Below are 18,699 nucleotides of genomic sequence, written 5' to 3'. Positions count from 1 at the left end.
GGGAACATGACAGCTAGGTTGCATGTGCAAATGCTGGAATTCTGAAATGGTGATGGGAGATGCATGTGGCTGATTTATGCATGTGATTAAAGGGTGGGAGTGCATGTGCAATGAGTGGTGTTGTTGGTGTGTGAAAGTGGCTGAATTGGTGGTGCATGTGATTAAAGAGTGAATGCATGTGTTGAATGATTTCTTGGTGCATGTGGGTGGAAATGCATGTGGAATTAAAACTAGAGTGAATGATGATGAATGCATGTGGATTAAAGAGAGAGAATGTGGTGTAATGATGAAGTGGAATAAGTGCATGTGGATGTGGCTGATTTGATTTATGGAAGATGCATGTGGATTAAAGATGAGTGAATGATTATGGGTGCATGTGGATGAATGTGCATGTGCAAGGTTGTTGTTGTGATAAGTGATAAGTGTGTGATATGATAAGTGAATGATATGATAAGTGAATGATATGATAAGTGGATGATATGATAAGTGGTGAATGATATGTAATGATATGTGGGAGTGTGGCTGAAATGAAGGAGTGGAATGTTGGAATGTTATGCACGGCTAAGGATATAGGAAAGGTTTAAATGTCCTAAAACTAAAGGGAACAAGGTTCCAACACTTTGGTCTTCAATTAGGTCTTCAATTTCGTCCAACACTTTGGCTCCAAGCATAAGCTATCCATCCTAAGCCCAAAAGTGCTCCAAAAGTCTCCAAAATGCATCTTTTTGCTCCTTTAGCCCTTTGGACCTACAAACACACGAAAATAGCTTAAAGTACTAAAATAACTAAAGAAACATAACGTAAATGCACGAGAACAAGCCATTTAAGTCGCATGAATATGCTCCTATCAATAGTAAGTGGGTGTCACCTATCCAATGTGTGCCGAAGAAATCTGGAGTGACGGTGGTGGAAAATGCGGAGAATGAGCTTGTGCCCACCCGAATCCAAACCGGTTGGCGTGTATGCACTGATTATAGGAAGATAAACGCCACCACGAGGAAGGACCACTTCCCATTGCCGTTTCTAGATCAAATGCTTGAAAGGTTAGCGGGTCATTCATTTTATTGTTTTCTTGATGGATATTCTGGTTATAATCAAATTGTTATTGCCCCGGATGATCAAGAAAATACCACTTTTACATGCCCCTTTGGTACATTTGCTTATCGTCGCATGCCATTTGGTTTATGTAATGCACCTGCCACATTTCAAAGATGCATGATGAGCATATTTTCAGATTATGTTGAGAAAATTATTGAGGTTTTTATGGATGATTTCAGTGTTTTTGGTAATTCATTTGATGGTTGCTTGAATAATCTTAGTTTGATTTTGAACCGTTGTGTTGAAACAAATCTTGTGTTAAATTGGGAGAAATGTCACTTCATGGTTAAGCAAGGTATTGTTCTAGGACATATTATTTCTGAGAAAGGCATTGAAGTAGATAAATCTAAGGTAGACCTTGTACGTCACTTACCCTCTCCAACTTCGGTTAGAGAGGTTCGTTCGTTTCTTGGTCATGCAGGTTTTTATAGGCGGTTCATAAAGGATTTCTCCAAGATTGCATAGCCACTATGCCGATTGCTTCAAAAAGAGGTGGTTTTCGAGTTCAACGAGGCATGTGAGCAAGCATTCAACAACCTCAAGGACCTCCTCACCACGGCACCAATCATCACTCCACCAGATTGGTCCATTCCATTTGAGTTGATGTGTGATGCATCGGATTACGCCCTTGGAGCTGTTTTGGGTCAAAGGAAAAACAAACAGCCACATGTTATTTATTATGCTTCACGCACTTTAAATGATGCACAATTGAATTATTCTACAACCGAAAAAGAACTTTTGGCGGTTGTATTTGCATTAGATAAGTTTAGATCATATTTAATTGGTACTAAAGTAATTGTTTTCACTGAACACGCAGCCTTGAAGTATCTTCTCACAAAAAAGGAGGCCAAACCAAGGCTCATTCGTTGGATGCTCCTACTTCAAGAATTCGACATTGAAATTAGGGACAAGAAGGGATGTGAAAACGTGGTGGCTGACCACCTAAGTCGAATGGTGCGTGAAGAAGAGGACCTTCCCATTTTAGAAACGTTTCCGGATGAATAACTTCTGTCCGTTGAGGTAAGTACCCCTTGGTATGCCGATTTGGTTAATTTTTTGGTGTCTAAGCAAGTTCCTAACACCTTAAGCAAGGCTCAACGTGATAAATTAAAAAAAGATGCACGTTTTTATGTTTGGGACGACCCTTATTTGTGGAAAATATGCCCGGATCAGATTGTGCGTCGTTGTGTTCATGAATCTGAATTTAATTCCATTTTGAGTTTTTGCCATACATATGCATGTGGTGGACACTTTGGCACACAACACACAGCGTTGAAGGTTCTTGAAAGTGGTTTCTATTGGCCTACATTGTTTAGAGATGCTAGGGCTTTTTGTTTAACATGTGATAGATGTCAAAAGACCGGAAGTATAGGCCAAAGAGACCAAATGCCTGATGTGAAAATTATGTTGACACACAAATTAAACCCTATTTGGGACAATTGTAGTAATGATGTAAGTAGGGATCGTTCTAACCGGGGATTAACTAGGGGTGCTAATCTAATTTGAATTGACTTAAAAACACAAAAACTAAACTTAAAGACTCTTAACAAGACTACTATGACTCAAAACAGATTTGAAACACTCAAAACTGCCTAAAACAATCAAATTGACTCAAACAGAAACTAGAACTTGATTTGGACGAATTTGAATGTGTTTATGACTCCAAATGCTTAAAAACACAAAATAAAACAGATTTGAATGACTAAGACTCAACAAAATATGGGGGGATTGTGGTTGGACGAATTTAAACTAAATGGGCAGATTGTAAAGAAAACAGATTGTAAGACAAAATTGTGATGAATCAATGGATGATGGAATAGCTAAGGGGTTCTTCTCCACACATGAAATATATGCAACGTAAATCAATTTCCAGTTATCACTTCAATAAGTTATGAACCTCGACACTCCAAGTTAATTAGGTCCGCTTAAATTAACCTTCAGATTTCCCTAGAATCATTGAATTGGATGAATATGCATCGCAAACAAATTATTCCTAACAAATTCTCTATATGAACAGCATGATAAAGACATAAGTTAGAACCATTACGTTCTTTGGAAATCATAAGCATCGACAAGGCATTTGTAACTATGAAAAGCATGATACTCTTGCCAGGAATCTACTTAACATGATCGTGACTAGCGACCTTCACTACTTGTGAATATAAATTCATAACGATTAGGTGAAACAAACTTATATCCTAGCACCAAATTCAAGCATGCAAATTAAGCGTGCACTCTCAATCAACATACAAGAATAAGTTCTAAATCAAACGGTTAAGCAAATTGTATTCAAGACTTATGCAACGATAACTGGAAGTAATCAACTTATTTCACATATATAATCATGGTTTCCAATACACCCTTAGCCAAAACGAATTTAGCCAATCATTCTCAAAGCAAAACAAAGATTACATGAATTAAACATTGAAATTTAAGATAGAATACACCTAAAATTGTTCAACAACTCAGAACGAAGAGCCAAACAATTGCGTGAAACTGTCTCCTTTCCTTTGCTTGCGGCAGATTGGATGATGATGGTTTCTTGGCTGTTTTGATGATGTAGAATGGATCTTGGGTGGTGTGGAGGCACGGCAAGGAGTGTGGATGGTGTATGGAGGTGTGGAATGGAGTGGGGAAGGGTGGAATGGCTGCGGCAGAGAAGGGAAGTGGCTGGAATTGCTGGAGGAGGCTGCGGCAGAGGTAGGAATTAGGGTGATGGAGGCTACGGCTTAGGTGTGTTTGTGGCTGAATGATGTAAAAGGAGAGAGGAAGAACTAGGGTGCGGCAAGCTTTAGTTTATATAGGGTTTAGAAAAATAAAACCCTAGCTTATTAAAATTAAATCAAAGGCTTACAAAATTAGGAAATTAAATCAGAAATATAAAAGGTGCGGCTAGGATTGAATTTGGGAGAGAAATAGGTTTAATTCAGAAATAAAAGGGCAAGGTGCGGCTAGGGTTTAGAAGCATGTGTTTTAAGTGCAAACCTAGGACAAAATTGCCCTCCCTTGCACGGCAAGGGAAGGGGAGAAAGGGAAAGGGCACGACAATGTTGTTTAAGGGCCTAGGGCCTTCGTTTTGTGTCCTAAAGTGCCTACAAGGCCTTCAAAGTGGCTAGAAAATATGGACGTTTAAGATTAGGAAAGGTTACCAAAACGGGAAACCTAGGGTTAACTTTCCTACTTCAAGTAGGAATCCTTGTTTGAGTAGGAATCCTCGTTTTGGTAGGAATTCATCGTTGGAGTAGGAATTCATCGTTTCTTCAAGTCTTCAACTCATTCATTCCTCTTTTGCTCCAAAAGGCTCCAATTTGCATCTTCTTGCACACTTTGGCCTTATAATCTGAAAATACACAAAAGTGACTTTAAACACTAAAATAACTAAGGAAACACAACATAAATGCACGAGAACAAGCTAATTAAGTCGCATGAATATGCTCCTATCAATGCCGCAAACCCCAATCCTTGTTGTTGAAATCTTTGATGTTTGGGGTATTGATTTTATGGGTCCGTTCCCTATGTCTTTTGGTTTTACGTACATTTTACTTGCCATTGATTATGTGTCAAAGTATGTGGAAGCTAAAGCCACCCGAACTAACGATTCTAGAGTTGTTGCAGATTTTGTAAAATCTAACATTTTCTCTAGATTTGGGATGCCTCGAGTGCTTATAAGCGATGGTGGGTCACATTTTTGCAACCGCACCATTGCGGCGTTGCTGAAGAAGTACAACGTGTTGGATAAGGTTTCCACACCTTATCACCCCCAAACCAGTGGCCAAGCCGAAGTTTCAAATCGAGAAATCAAGCAAATCCTGGAAAAGACCGTTGGGCCGAATAGAAAAGATTGGAGCTTGCGTTTGGAGGATGCACTGTGGGCCTATCGAACGGCTTACAAAACGCCCATTGGTATGTCCCCATTTCGGCTAGTCTATGGCAAGCCGTGCCATCTACCCGTAGAGCTTGAGCATAAGGCACATTGGGCGGTCAAGACCTTCAATATGGATGTGGACGCGGCTGGAAACCATAGGAAGCTACAATTGAGCGAGCTTGAAGAGATTAGGCATGAAGCGTATGAGAATGCCCGGATTTACAAGGAGAAGACCAAGGCTGTCCATGACAAGATGATTCAAGGCAAAACCTTCTCAATCGGGCAGAAAGTGTTATTATTCAATTCCCGTCTTTGATTATTCCCCGGTAAGTTACGTTCTAAGTGGGTTGGTCCATTTGTTATCACCAATGTTTTTGTGCATGGTGCAGTCCAAATACAAAGTTTGAAAACTGGACAAGAATTCAAGGTGAATGGCCATAGGTTGAAACCCTACTACGAGAACTTTGTTGAGCATGTTGTGGAGGAGATCCCATTGCATGCCGTGGGCTCCATTGGGGAATGAGCATAACGTCATCCGGCTGCAAGACGTTAAAGCAAGCGCTTAGTGGGAGGCAACCCATGCATTCACCAAGGAGAAGATGGAATTTACACTCCATACCCAGATTTGCGTCCCTAACCTCTCCTCTTTGTTATTTACATTCTGCCATGCTTAGTGTGTTTAGTTGCTGTTTGTATGATTACTTTTGTTTGGTGTGATTTTAGGCTTGAAACATTGAGGACAATGTTTGATTTAAGTGTGGGGGGGGGGGGGGGGGGGGGGGGGTAACTAATGTTGTTGATGCAAATTCGTAGGATTTTATCACCCATAACTTCCAATGTTGTTCCTTGCTGTTTTTAAGTGTTTTTAAGCCATTTCAGAGTGTTTTAGAGTGTGTTGACTTAAAAATCCGAAAAACCCATAAAAATTTGAAAAATTGTTTTGAAAAACCCAAAAAGAGTTGTTTTTGTGTGTTTGTTTGTGTCGTAGGTTACCTTCCAACACAATGATGAGGATTTGGTTTTTAATTGCATGATGGTTAAAGAAAGTTACAAACATGGATGGACGTTTGATATACTCTTTGGTTTATGCTTGGTTGTAGTTATAGTTTACGAATTCACATGTAATCACAAAGGATAAAATCAGTTTTTGTAACATGCTTGAAGGAATGAACTCAAACTAACGCTACATCCCTGTGAGACTTGAGCCTAAACGTTATTTGGAGAGTTAAAATCTGTGCATTATTGTTTTCTAAAGTCATTGCATGATCTCATTATTCATTGCTTGGTTACTACTTAGAAGGCGTTTCATCACTTAGTTCCAAATGCTAGAACTCATGCCCATTTCATTCAAAGCATGTTGTTGAATTGCATAACACATATTCAAGATGAAGTTGTGTAGTGACCACCACCAAAGCCAAATAGCCGTGTGCCCTTCATTCATTTTGTGTTTAAGTTTAACCCCATTGAGCCGTGTTAGCCATGTTCTTTGTTAACCCATATCATCCTCACCTAGCCTAGATTAGGACCATCTGTACCCTTGTTCTTGAAGCATAGTAAGCATGAATGAATTCCTTAATGTGTTGCAGAAAATAAGTGTGGGGGAAGGAGTATTGATGTGAGTTTATGTGCCATAGGCACGGCTAGAAAAAAAAAAGAAAAAAAAAAAAAAAGAAAAGAAAAAAAAAAAAAAAAGAAGTAAAAAAAAAAAAAAAGAAAGAAAGAAAGAAAAAGAAGTGAAAAAGAGTTGAAAAGTATGGTTTGTTGAAGTAAGGGCCCAAAACAATGAATTAGGCCCTAAGAGTGTTTGAATCTCCCCTATTTGTTTAAAAGTTGATTTCTGCACTCTAAGTGAATTCTAAGTCTCAATTTCATTACTTTGCTTGCTATTGCTTAAAGAACTTTTGTTTATCGCTATCTTTCCTTGTTAGCCAATACCCCAAGCCCCGTTACAACCCTGGACTTCTATCTTGAGTGTTATGCATTTCAATTGTGGAGTTTGAATTTGGTATGAGCATATGGTGTCACTGGTTCTCGCATTTAAGTAGTAGCATTCCATTCATGAGATCATATCTAAACACGTTTAATTACTCCAGAAATTGCGTTCTTTGTTATAATGTATGTGAGTACTAGTTTTTCATGTTTACATCAATCTTCTCACATATAACTAGTGTAGGGTGTGTAGTCAGAAAATCAGAGTGAAAATTGAGTGCATAACTAGTGAGGAATTGAGGGAATTCTCTAAGGCATGTTACTACGTTCAAAATGTGTTTTAATTGATTAAAATGCGAACTAGTGAATGGTGACTATAAACTATGTGAGTAATGATCTTTGACATGTCATGTTTCATTGGAAATCCCTAAGGCAAACGTTGGAAGGTTTAGGTTATGTTTTGTTTGTTTTGTTTCGTCTTGTTTACTTTAGTTGTTTTGTTTTGCTCAAGGACTAGCAAAAGTTAAGTGTGGGGGAATTTGATAGGAGCATATTCATGCGACTTAATTAGCTTGTTCTCGTGCATTTATGTTGTGTTTACTTAGTTATTTTAGTGTTTAAGGCCACTTTTGTGTATTTTCAGATTATAAGGCCAAAGTGTGCAAGAAGATGCAAATTGGAGTCTTTTGGAGCGAAAGATGAATGAATGAGTTGAAGACTTGAAGAAACGATGAATTCCTACTCCAACGATGAAATCCTACCAAAACGAGGATTCCCACTCAAACAAGGTTTCCTACTTGAAGTAGGAAAGTTAACCCTAGGTTTCCCGTTTTGGTAACCTTTCCTAATCTAAACGTCCATATTTTCTAGCCACTTTTTAGGCCTCGTATGCACTTTAGGACACAAAACAAAGGCCCTAGCCCAATTACACAACCTTGCCGTGCCTTAACCCTTCTTCCCTTTCCTTGTTGTGCAAGGGGGGGCATTTTTGTCTAGTGTTATGTAATTAAACCCTATTTCCCTCTCCTAACCTAACCCTAGCCGCACCTTGCCTTTTTAATTTCTGATTTTCTCCTAATTCTAGCAGCCTTTAAATTAATTTTAGTTAATAAAAATTAGCTAAGGTTTTATTTTCTGAAACCCTAGTTAAACCCTCTATCAAGCCGCACCCTCTTCTCCCAATCATCCATTCATTCTTCACATTTTTCAGCCACACACATTCCTTTAGCCGCAGCCACAAAATCCATCTCAGCCATACACTTTAATTCACCCTAGAACCTTATTATTCTATCATTTAGCCACCTATAAACCTAATTCACTCCCCTAGCCGCACCTTAGTCTCTATTCTCTAATTAGTTTTATTCAGCCATTCACTCATAAACCCTAAGCTCTAAGCCGCAGCCACCATCATTCACATATTCACCCTCAACCGCAACCATTCTCTCCCATTTTCTCTCCCAAAACCGTGCATCCCATCACCCAAAAACCTACCAGCCGCAGCCTATCCCCACCCTTCCAGCCACCTTCCACACCTCCACACACCTTCCACCAACCTTGCCGCACCACCAAACCTCCCTAAATCCATCTCCACCCCAAAATAACATCCAAAACACCCTTAGACCATCTCTGCTGCAGCAAGGAGAAGAAGAAAGAGGAGCTTGGACGCGCAGAAATTCAAGTGGATTCGTTGTGCGTTCTAGGTGTAATCAATCTTTTGTTCGTTATGTTTAAATTCAATTTTATTTCTTTTTCTGTGAACATGAGAGGCTAAACCCCTATTTAGCTAGGGGGTGATTCGAAACCATGTTTATGCTTGCAATATGATTTGATTACCTTTGGTTGGAATTTCATGTATTGTGGATTCAATTTGTTTAACTGTTTGATTGATAACTTATTTATGTATGTTTATTGAGAGTGCACGCTTGATTTTCATGCATGAATATGACGCTAGAATATAAGTGAGTTTCACCTAATAGTTATGAACTTATATTCACAAGTAGTAGAGGTTGCTTATAAACAATCGCGTTAAATGAATTCTTGGCACTAGTTTCATGCTCATCATAGCAACGAATGCCTCGTCAACACTTATAGTTTTCATGATGCTTAATGATCTTTGATTGTATCTTTATTGTGCTTTTCACGTAAAGGACTTTTGGATAATGTTTTGAATTGTGTATGCGCTAACCCATCCAATTCATTAACTTAAGGAGAACTTAACGGTTAATTTAAGCGGACCTAATTAACCCGGAGTGTTGAGTTTCATAATTCATCGAAAGACCAACTGAAAATCATCTTGTATGCAAGTGTGACATGTGTGGAGAAGAACCTTCTAGCTAGCATTCCATCCATATTTTCATCACATTCATCTTTCCAATCTGCCCTTAATTACACTCTGTGCATTTTATTTAATTTCGTCAAAAACTCAATCCCCTTTTACTTTAGTGTCCAATTTAGTTAGAAAGTGTCTTAGTTTGTGTTTCTAAGTGTTTTGAATCAATTTATTTCCCAAATTCGTCCAAAGTAGTCAAAGTGCTCAAAACTGCCCAGAAAGTGTTTTTAAGGCAGTTTTGAGTGTTTTGGTGCTGTTTTGAGACTTTTGATTTGTTTTAGTGTTTTAAGTGTTTAGTTTTGCATTCTTTGAGTCTAGTTTAGTGTTTTAACCTTTGTTTTAAGTTTTTGAGTCAGTTTCCAAGTGATTTAGTAATCCTTCCTAATCCCCGGTTTAGAACGATCCCTACTTATACATATACTACAATTGTCACAAGAGGGTTTTAATTTGTGTGCTTAATTAGTTCGCATCAGAGGGTCTCATTTTTGTAATCGCACCATTGAGGTGCTGCTCAAGAAATATAATGTCACACATAAGGTTTCAACACCTTATCACCCTCAAACCAATGGCCAAGCCGAGGTTTCAAATAGAAAAATCAAACAGATTTTGGAGAAAACCATTGGGCCAACAAGAAAGGATTGAAGCTTGTGTTTGGATGATGCATTGTGGGCATATCATACGGCCTACAAAACACCCATTGGGATGTCCCCCTTTCGTCTTGTCTATGGCGAACCATGCCATCTTCTCGTGGAATTAGAACACAAGGCACATTAGGCTATCAAAACATTAAAAATGGACATTGAAGCGGCTGGAATTCATAGGAAGCTTTAATTGAATGAACTTGAAGAGATTAGGCTTGAAGCTTATGAGAATGCTTGCATTTACAAGGAGAAGACCAAGGCTTTCCATGACAAGATGATTCATAGCAAACATTCTCCATAGGGCAGAAAGTGTTAATTTTTAATTCTCGCCTTCGTTTGTTTCCTGGTAAGTTACGTTCTAAATGGATTGGCCCTTTTGTTATTACCAATGTTTTTCCATATGGTGTGATAGAAGCATATTTATGCAACTTAGTTAGCTTGTTCTTGTGCATTTGTGTTGTTATTTCTTAGTTAATGTAGTATTTCAAGTCATTTTCGTGTGTTTGTAGGTCCAAAGGGTTAAAGTACCAAGAAAGTGCATTTTGGTGCATTTTGGAGCAGTTTTGGGCACTAAATGGATAGCTTGTATATGGAGCAAGGTGGATGGACGAATTTGGAGTCAAATGAGGCTAGGAACATGCTACAAATCACAAAAGGAAAGTTCAAGACAAAGAAGATAAGGAAAGAGCAAGAAATATGGAAACTTATCCTAACAACCTTATCTTATCCAAACCTAATCTTGTTCCACCTTAATCCTAGCTGCAAGTGGACTTAAAAACATGATTTCTAGAAGCTTTATCTAACCCTAAAAGGGTGCTGCACCCTTCCCCCTTTTATCTCTTCTAGAAAACCCAAAATCAGCCACAAAAAACCTAGTTTCTAGAAGGCCCAAACCCTAGGGCCCTAATCCAATAAATCTGCTAAGTGTAACCTTAATCTAATTAACCGTAGGACTATATAAACATATTTTTAGCCACAAATTCGGAAAAACCCTCATGCTATTCAGAAAACACCTTGCTGCAAGCCCTAGCCTCCATTCTCCTTCATTCATTCACTCCATACACTTCCATATACAACCTGCCGCACTCTAGCACCATAATCAGCCATCATTCATCAATCCAAGCAAGAATACATCGTTCATAACCCCCAAAACCACCACCCACATCTTGTGCCGCAGCAAGGAACAAGGAGGAGAGCCTTAGACGTGCATGCCATTCGACTTGGAGTTACTGGAACGTTTTCGGTGTAATCTTTCTTGTGTTTTTTCAATGTTTAATTTCAAGAATCTTTGCTTTGTGAGTATGAGGAACTAATCCCCTTTTGGCTAGGGGTAATTTCGAAACCATGGCTATATTTGCATTATGATTTGATTACTTCCAGTTGTGATTTCATGAATTGTGAATTCAATTTACTTATCTATTTGAATTAAAACTTGTTTATGTTTATGGATTGAGAGTGCACACTTAATTTGCATGCATAAATCTAATGCTAGGATATAAGGAAGCTTCACCTAATCGCTGTGAACTTATATTCATAAGTAGTAAGGGTTGTTAGTCACAATCATGTTAAGTAAATTCTTGGCATAAGTATCATGCGCTTTCATAGTTACGAATGCCTCATCAACACTTATGATTTTCATAGAAATTAATGATCTTTGATTGTTTCTCTATTATGCACTTTCATTTAGAGAACTTTTGAGGAATAATTTGATTGCAATGCGCTAATTCCATTCAATTCAATGACTTAAAGAAAATCTGAGGGTTAATTTAAGCGTACCTAATTAACTTGGAGTGTTGAGGTTCATGATTCATTGAAAAAGCAACTTGAGATTGTTTTGTATGCAAGTATGTCATGTGTGGAGAAAGACCTCCTAGCTAGCCCATCATCCATCTAATTTCACCAAATTCATGGAAATCTGCCAAGTTCTAGTTTTTATTTTGTTTACTGTATTTTCGTCCAAAACCAAATCCCCCTTTATTTTAGAGTGTCTAAATAGTTAGAATATGTTTTAAATTGTGTTTTCAAGTGATTTGAGTCAAGTTAAAACCAAAATTCATCCAAATTTGTGTTCAGAGTCAAATCTGCCCAGTTTGTGTTTTTAGGCAGTTTTGAGTGTTTTTAGCTTGTGAACTTGTTTTGAGTCTTTTAAGTTTAGTTAAGTGTTTCAAATGCTTAGTTTTATCTATTTGAGTCAGTTTAAAGTGTTTAGTAATCCCTCCTAATCCTCGGTTTAAGAACGATCCCTACTTACATCTATACTACAATTGTCAAAAGAGGGTTTAATTTGTGTGTTAAGTTAATTTTTGCATCATGGTGCAGTTCAAATCCAAAGCCTAAGGAATGGCCAAGAATTCAAGGTGAATGGGCATCATTTGAAGCCATATTATGAGAATGTTGAAGGGCAGATTGTGGAGGATGTACCCCTCCATGCCATGGGTTCCACTAGAGCTTAAGAAGAGGTATCCTCCAGCTGGAAGACATTAAAGCAAGCGCTTCTTGGGAGGCAACCCATGCATTCAAATAAAGAGGCCTTAGGCAATCCAACAATCCACAACCAGATTTGCGTTCCTAAACTCTACTCTTTATTGCTTTTACTTTGCCATGATTGTTGTGTTTGTTCGTTTAAGTTGTTTGTCTGAATGTGAGTCTTTGTTTGAAACATTGAGGACAATGTTTGATTTAAGTGTTGGGGGGGGGGAGGGCAGTAAACAAGCTGTTTTGGCATCATTTTCATGGGATTTTATCACCTATCACTTCTAATGTTGTTTCTCACTGTTTTTAAGTGTTTTTATTGTGTTTTGAAGTTTTTTATGTGTTTTGAACAGAAAATACGAAAATTTAAAAAAAATTGAAAAACCCAAAAAGAGTTGTTTTCGAGTTGTTTTTGTGTGTCTTAGGGTACCTTCCAACACAATGATGAGGATTTGGTTTTTAATTGCATGACTATTAAAGAAAGTTACAAACATGGATAGAAGTTTGATTTGCTCTTTGGTTTATGCTTAGTTATAGTTATTGTTTACGAATTCACATGTAATCACAAAGAAAAAAAAATCAGTTTTTGTAACATGCTTGAAGGAAGGAACTTAAACTAACACTACATCCCTGAGAGACTTGAGCCTAAAACGTTCTTTCGAGAGTTATAAATCTGTGGATTATTGTTTTCTAAAGTCGTTGCATGATCTCATTATTCTTTGCTTGGTTGCTACTTAGAATGCGTTTCATCATTATAGTTTTAAATACTAGAACTCGTGCCCATTTCATTCAAAGCATGATATTGATTGCATAACATACCATAAGATGAAGTTGTGTAGTTAAACCAAAGCCAAAAAGCCTAACCCTTTTGCATTTGGATTGTAGGATTAACCCTTTTGAGCCTTATCTAGCATATTTTCTTTGTTAACCACATTATCCTCACCTAGCCTAGATTAGGATTATCCATACCCTTGTTCTTAAAGGATAGTGAAGCATGACTTAGAAGGAACTCCTTTTGACTTACATATTGCAGAAAACAAGTGTAGGGGAGTTTAAAAGGGAATGGCAAAGAAAGAAAAGAAAGGAAAAAAAAAAAAAGAGAAGAAAAGTTGTGAAAAGAAAGAAAAAAGAGTTAAGAAATAAGTGAGAATGAACTCACAATATTGGTTGATTGAAGAAAGGGTCGAAAAGTTTGAATTTGACCCTAAAGTGTTGTAGGACCTCTTCCCTTGTGTTAAGTTAATTTATGCCTGATGCGAGAATTATACGCGCACAAATTAAACCCTCTTTTTGACAATTGTAGTATAAGTATAAGTATGGATCGTTCTGGACCGGGGATTAGGAGGGATTGTTAATCACTTGGAAACTGACTCAAAAACGTAAAATAAAGTTTAAAACACTATACTAGACTCAAAGAATGCAAAACTAAACTTTAAAACACTAAGACAAACCAAAAGACTCAAAATACTTTAAAAACACAGACTAAATTGATTTCTAACTAATTTGACATTTAAAGTAAAGGGGGATTTAGGTTTTGACGAAATTAAACTAAATGAACAAATTGCAATTAAAACAGAATGTAAATATGAATGCGATGAAAATATGGATGATGGAATAGCCAAGGGATTCTTCTCCACATATGTTACACTTGCATACAAGATTGATTCTCAGTTGGTCTTTTCGATAAATTATGAAACTCAACGCCCCGGGTTAATTAGGTCCGCTTAAATTAACCGTCAAGTTTTCCTTAAGTTAATGAATTGGAAGGGTTAGCGCAACGCAATTCACCACATTCTCCAAAAGTCCTTTACGTGAACAGCACAATAAAGATACAATCAAAGATCATTAAGCATTATGAAAACTATAAGTGTTGACGAGGCATTCGTTACTATGATGAGCATGAAACTCGTGCCAAGAATTCATTTAACGCAATTGTTTATAAGCAACCTCCACTACTTGTGAATATAAGTTCATAACGATTAGGTGAAACTCACTTATATTCTAGCGTCATATTCATGCATGAAAATTAAGCGCGCATTCTCAATAAACATACATAAATAAGTTATCAATCAAACGGTTAAACAAATTGAATCCACAACTTATGAAATTCCAACGAAAGTTAATCAATTCATATTGCAAGTATAAACATAGTTTCGAATCACCCCCTAGCTAAAGGGGGTTTAGTTCCTCATAACTTTGAAATCAAAGAAACACCTAAACATTCCAACAACTCAAACTTGAATTGTATGAACGTTTAGGCACTCTTTTCTTCCATTACTCATACGTACAAAACAAAGAGAATTGAATTTAAACTTTGAAATCAAAGAAACACCTAAACATTCCAACAACTCAAACTTGAATTGTATGAACGTTTAGGCCCTCTTATCTTCCTCGTTATTGTAGTACAAGGTCTAAGGTGAGGTTTGGGGAATTATGGAAATGGATGAGGAATGGTGGAAGGGGGACTCACGGTTTTGGATTCTAAGGGGAAGTGTTTGTGTTAGTTGTGGTGTGAGAAATGGAGAGATGGAATGGGGAGTGAATGAATGACAAATGAATGAAGTGTGTGTGGTTTATATAGGGAGAGAATGGGTGAGAATGTGGCTGCAATGCATGTGAAAAACAGCTAGGAAAGTGGGTGGAAAGCTGGAATTGCACAAGGGGAATGCTGGAAAGGCAAGGGAACCCACGGCATTGAAGGTTTTGGTGCATGTGTTGGCTGATTTGTTTGTTGGGAAAAGCTTGTGAAAGCATGTGAATGTTGTTTGTGTGAAGTGTGTGTGAATGCATGTGGATTAAAGAGTGAATGATGGCTGAAATAATGATGGAAAACAGCTAGGAAAAGTATGGAATGCATGTGAAATGTAAAGGGAAAAGCTGGAAATGCTAGTGTGTTCTGGAAATGGGAATGAAAGCCACGGCAAAGGCTTGTGGATGAGTTGGAAAAGCATGTGAATTAGGTGGAATGTAGGTGGGTTATGATGATGAAAGTATGTGGAATTGCAAGGAGGAAAGGTGCAGAAAATGGAAAGGAATGCACGGCAATGTGTAGGCTGTTTTGTGTTGGAATGGTTGCTGTTTTGCATGTGAATTTTGTTTGTGTGTGAATGTATGTGGGTTAAATGATTAAAGGGGGTGGAAGATGGCTGAATGATAGATTGAATAATGAGGCTCTAGGGTGGAATAAATGGTGATGCATGTGGATTAAAGTGATACACGGCTAGGAAATGTGAGTGAATGATGTGCATGTGGGTGAATGTGAAGGGAATACCATGTGCACGGCAAAGAAGGATTTATGGTGAAATGGATGAATGATTAAGAGTGCATGTGGGTGATTTGTGGTGCAATGATGAAATGGATGGGAGTACATGTGGGTGAATTAAAGGATGGAATGCATGTGCAATGAGCGGTGTTGTTGGTGTGTGAAAGTGATTGCTGAAAATGAATATGTATGAAGTGATAGTGTTTTGCACGGCTAGGTGTTGTGGTTTTGGGAGAAAGGTGGATGAATGTGCATGTGAGTTGAAATGCATGTGTTTAAATGGTTGAAATGTGTAGATGATTATGAGTATGATAAGTGATAAGTGTATGGTTATGATAAGTGATAAGTGAATGATATGTTAAGTGATAAATGAATGATATGTTAAGTGATAAATGAATGATATGTTAAGTGATAAATGAATGATATGTTAAGTGATAAATGAATGATATGTGGTGATGATAAGTTGGTCTTCAATTTCGTCCATTCCTTTTGCTCCAAACATAAGCTATCCATTCCAAGTCCGATTTTGCTCCAAAATGCATCTTTTTGCTTCCTTAGCCATATAAACCTAAAAACACACGAAAGAGGCATAAAGGACTAAAATAACTAAAGAAACATAACGTAAATGTACGAGAACAAGCCATTTAAGTCGCATGAATATGCTCCTATCAATGCCATCAAAAGTGAGTGTAAGTGTCAATTTCATTACTTTGCTTCCTATTGCTTCAAGAAACTTTGATTATCATTTACCTTTCTTTGTTAGACAATACCTTAGGCTCATTACAACCCTTGACTTCTATCTTGATGTTACGTGTTCAATATATGGAGTTTGAAATTGGTATGAGCATATAGAATCCCTAAGTAGTAGCATTCCATTCATGAGATCATATACATGTCATTGTCATAATTCCAGAAAATGCTTTCTTTGTTATAACATATGTGAGTGTTAGTCTACATGTTTACATTATTCTTCTCACATATACCTAGTGTAGGGAGTGTAGTAAGAAAATCTGTGTGAAAATAGAGAGTATATCTAGTGAGGAATTGAGGGAATTCTCTAAGGCATGTTACTACATTCAAAATGTTGTTTTAATCCATTAAATGTGAGTTAGTAAGTGGTAACTATGGTTAAGTGTTTGCTCAAGTGTAAAGAGAGCTAAAATCTGTGGGAGTAGTGTTCTTTAATGTGTCATGTTCATTGGAATCCTTGAGGTAAATGTTGGAACGTCTAGATTGTGTTTTATTTGTTTTGTTTATTTTGTTTTGCTCGAGGACTAGCAAAAGCTAAGTGTGGGGGAATTTGATAGGAGCATATTTAGGTGATTTCCAGTTATTATTCCTTTAGACTATGAATGACAATGCTCCACATTAATTGCATCGCACAATCAACCATCAGATTTTCCTTATTTCATTGAATTAGATGGAATACGCATCGCAACCAAATTATCTTTCTCAAGTTCCCTATATGAAACATATGGTAGAGATACATATCAAAAGTCATTAAATTCTATGAAAATCATAAGCATTGACAAGACATTCATGACTATGAAACACATGAGACTCATACCAAGGATTTACTTAACACGATTGTGACTAGCAACCTCCACTACTTGTGAATATAAGTGAATAACTATTGTTGATGTATAATTCCTTCCTAATGCTAGAATATATTTAGTATAATGGCACAAGCAAGGGTGTCGAATCCGCAGGGACTAATTGGACCTATGTAACTACTTGTTTTGCAAGAACTCTAAGAAATGAATCAAACTAAACAAACTAGGCAGATTTGGAAATGAATCAAACTAGTCTAAATAGACAGATTTGTTGTTGTAACTTGAAAGCATGAGAAAATGAAATAAACACAAATAAATGAATCAACAACTAATGTAATGGGATAGTATCAATGGAAATGAAGCTAGGGATTCGGTTTCACCATTGCTCAACTAAGTCCATGTTTGTCAAGTTAGTTTATACTCATTCATCTACCTATTTCTTGAGTTTGTTTCACTTGGATATGATCAACCATATGATGTGTGGATTTGATCAAATGTCTCTAATCATGAACCTAATTGTGATGTGCAACTTTGGTTCATAATCAAGATTATGTAATGTACAAGAAACTTTCATAAAACCAAAGGGAATAACTCGGCAGGATGTGTGCTAAACACTCCCTTCATTCATTCACATATCTACCAAGATTATGCATGATGTGTGTCTTAATCTTGGCTACACAACTTAGTGATTAATTCAAATGATGATCAAACATTAAAATCAACACACTAAATCACCATTAAATCAGAGAATGAAACAAGAAATAGATGGACAAACTGAGCATTCTAACTTAATTACATGGCAAACTTTGCAAGGTTACATCGAATCCCTAGAGGAGGATTAGTTACACTTCATGTTTACAAAGATTTAACATAAAAATAAATAACATGAGTGAACATAAGATTAAGAAGGAGAAACCCTTGAAGCAAAACTGATGTTGAAGTCCTTGAAGAGTTCCTTGGTGTTGCTTCTCCAAATGTGGTGCGGATGAAGGTAGAATGGCTTGGTTGAATGGTTTCTGCCCTTGGGACAGAAAATGGACAGATAGAGTGTGTGTAATATGGGAGAGGTTATGGGTGTGTGGAAGAGAATGGATAGTTTATGTGAGATGGAGAGAGTATCGAATGTAATGGGATGGAGAGGGAGAATGAGTGTGAAAATGATGGACAGAAAAATGGAGCCAATTCAAGTGTGTGTAATGGAAAAAATGGATCCGAGAGAGAGATGAGTGAGTGTTACTTGGTCAGTTTCTGAATGTAGCTAATGATGGAAAAACAATCAGAATCCATGTGAAAAACTGACATGGTCCATGTGAAAGGGATGCTGCAAAGGGGATTAATGTGCACGGTATGGGCAGTAGGGAGTTGGAATCGCATGAAATGGTTGTTTTAGTGGATTTCTGGCATGATACCTGCAAAGCATGGACATGATCTGCAAGTATGTGGTTTATTTAATCCAAAACACATGTGGAATGTCTGCAAGCATGAAGTGGATAACCTGAAATTGGTTATAATACTCTGGGAATGGGCAGAAAGCTCACGGCATGGACAAA

The 18,699-nt window shown here is 37.4% G+C and overlaps 1 long non-coding RNA gene across 1 annotated transcript in view; it reads right to left on the bottom strand.

Annotated features, from left to right (window-relative positions):
* Positions 1-887: 887 nt before the first annotated feature.
* The window catches only part of LOC148695058 (uncharacterized), a 105,750-nt gene continuing 87,938 nt past the window's right edge, over positions 888-18,699 (bottom strand). The window contains exons 2-3 of the long non-coding RNA XR_015965766.1: positions 4,546-6,252; positions 888-2,488 (exon numbers count right to left, since the gene is read on the bottom strand). This is a non-coding gene — a long non-coding RNA (uncharacterized LOC148695058). The remainder of the gene's footprint in view (positions 2,489-4,545; positions 6,253-18,699) is intronic.

Source organism: Pyrus communis, chromosome 8, assembly GCF_041283825.1.
Source record: "Pyrus communis isolate YQ-2024b chromosome 8, ASM4128382v1, whole genome shotgun sequence".
Lineage (NCBI taxonomy): Eukaryota > Viridiplantae > Streptophyta > Magnoliopsida > Rosales > Rosaceae > Pyrus > Pyrus communis.
The sequence above is the reverse complement of the archived record's forward strand: the minus strand, read 5'-3'. Positions and strand labels throughout refer to the sequence as shown.